This window comes from Notamacropus eugenii, chromosome 1 (genome assembly GCF_028372415.1).
Source record: "Notamacropus eugenii isolate mMacEug1 chromosome 1, mMacEug1.pri_v2, whole genome shotgun sequence".
NCBI lineage: Eukaryota > Metazoa > Chordata > Mammalia > Diprotodontia > Macropodidae > Notamacropus > Notamacropus eugenii.
The window spans coordinates 414,200,566-414,203,158 of NC_092872.1; the positions used below are offsets into that span (position 1 = coordinate 414,200,566).

General features: G+C 39.7%; 1 pseudogene; it reads right to left on the reverse strand.

Moving 5' to 3' along the window:
- Positions 1-867: 867 nt before the first annotated feature.
- LOC140518058 (small ribosomal subunit protein eS26 pseudogene) lies at positions 868-1,275 on the reverse strand (annotated as a pseudogene).
- Between the last annotated feature and the right edge of the window lie 1,318 nt (positions 1,276-2,593).

A 2,593-nucleotide genomic window follows, 5' to 3' on the forward strand; every position in this document is an offset into this window, starting at 1 on the left:
CAAATTTATTACCATTTCTCTATTTCTAAAGCATCCTTAGAGAAAGTCAAAAAGGAGCTCACCCTGTGCTTACTCAAGTCTAGTAGAGCTACCATACCATGAGGATCCAGATCTTCTTGGATAATAGTTTTTGGTTTTAAAATAAGGCTGTGTTTTGTTTGGTATGTAGCACTTGCTATAAAAAGGTTTTGCTCATTCTGACTTTTTTGAGTCTATATAATCTTTTTTTTAGGCTTTAAAAAAGTTAGCTTTCCCCTCAATGTCACATTTACTCCTGTATCATAGGATTTGGTTTCTTCTGGTATGTCTTTTTCTTTTGAGCAATCTTGTTCCTTTTTGGCATCATCTCAACATGGCAAGGAGTTCATGTGGGTTTGGCCATGACTTTTAAATATGCCTCTTTATTTTGGGAACCTTGGATATGCTAAATGTACTCCATGACAAGAGAGAATCCACAATCAAATCCTTTGGTTTTGTGCACCTGCAGCAAGAACTCAGCACTTTTTAGCATGACAGTGCCATGCCCAGGCCCCCTGCTGGGCATACCTGCCAAGACCACCATTCTATGTATGGAAAGGAATACATTGTTTCCTTAAGGTAACATCTTTCAAATACTTGGTAGCTTTTTGGATATGCATCTGCTCAATATCTTGGATAGTTCCAGGGGTATTTTTGAAGTTAACCCAGGGATCTGAACCCCTTGACTTGCACTATTTTGTGAGGTTCTCTGAATCAAGCAGGTAACTCGCAACTTTAAATGATTATCTAGGATGACCCAAGGGAAAAATAATCCAATTTTTTTTAAGGTACACCAACCATTTTATTTTCCTCTGATCAGTTCAGGAATGTTGATGGGGAGATAGCTCTTTACATGGACTTTGGAGGGAGTCTAGGGGCAGGCCCTGCAGGTCTGAAGTGGGGTGGGATTATCTGATCATTTTGTGCCTCATGGAACTGATTCTTTGTTACCTTGCTGTGGATCATGTGGCTCACACAGTAATGTAGTTTCACATACAGTTTGGGCAGCACATAGGAGTCAAAGACTCTGACCTCTGAGATGTTGCAGATGATGAACTTCTTGATGGCCTTGTCCTTGGGCATGCAGCGGGTACAGGTGATGCAGAGAATGTGCTGTACGTGGCTGTAGCCCTTCTTGGTGTGCCCATTATTCCTTCTCATCTTGGTATCTTGGGAGATAGGAACTGAAAAAGGATATGATCCAATCTTTGATATATTTTTATTACTATTCTTTTCTAACACTAGTCTCTTACACATGATATTTCACAAATATGTCAACTCGAGATTGGTGTCAAAGATGCCCTCATTGTCAGGACCTTTGGCAGAAGGATTTCCAACAATGAATAATCCACAATGGTAATGCCCTGTTTCCTACTGACCACCTTTCCTCCTGGATCTTGAAGATGGTAGAAAACATTTTACCTAGGTTCTGAGAGATGATCTTGGCAGTGGAGAGAGGGAGGTGGCAGGGCTGGAGTTCTGTGTGAGCAGATGGCCATCAGAACAGTCCTTGAGATAGGAGTAGAGAGTATGGGGAAGGGATCATGGATAATGGATGGGAAACCTCTACATTCTTTCAAATAATTTGTCTGCACCATTAGGTTCATGGTTTTCAACACCTTATAAATTTGCAACTAGGTGGCACAGTGGATAGAGTACTAGGCCTGGAGTGAGGAAGATGAGTTCAAATATAGCCTCAGGCATTTACTAGCTGTGTAACACAGGGCAAATGACTTAAACTTAAACTTAAACTCAACTTTAAAATGGGGATAGTACCAGCACCTACCTCATGGGGTTGTGAGGATAAAAATGAGATAATGTCTGTAAAGCTCTTTGCAAACCTCAAAATACTAAATAAATGCTAATTTTTATTGTTAATAAATCTGCATAAATCTAGGCATAGAGGTGTTATAGATATGGCTATTATACTTCTTGACAAAACCAACAGAGTACAGCAAACAAACAATCATAGATAATTTTGACATCAACATGAGTTCCAAACTCATGTTGCCATTTTTTAACCATGGAGTACATCTTGCACTAGACAAAATCTATTCCATAGAAACTCATCTCTAGCTCTGCTTTATTTTTTTCACCTTTGTGGAGATCATTTGGCCCACGAAATCTTCCACAAAAGGGAACAGATGAAGTTGAATAGTGAAATACAACTGGAAGCAAGATTGTTCCTCATCCTTCTTGACTCCTTTGATGCTGTCAGCCACCTTCTCCTTGATTCTTCTCTCTAGGTTTCCATGACACTATTCTATCCTGCTTCTTCTGCCTGTCTGATCATTCCTTCTCAGTCTTCTTTGATAGAATTTCATCCAAGTCATACCCTTCTTAACCATGGGAGCCCCTCAGCACTCTATGCTAGGCCCTCTTCTCTTCTCCATCTATGCTATTTCATTTTGTGATCCTATTAGCTCCTATGATCTCAATGATTGTTTTTATGCTGATGACTTTCAGATCTACTTATCCCACACTAGCCTCTTTCCTAACATCTAGACTCACATTTCTAACTGCCTATTAGACAACATACTGTCCCACAGATATCTTAAACTCAATATATCCAAAC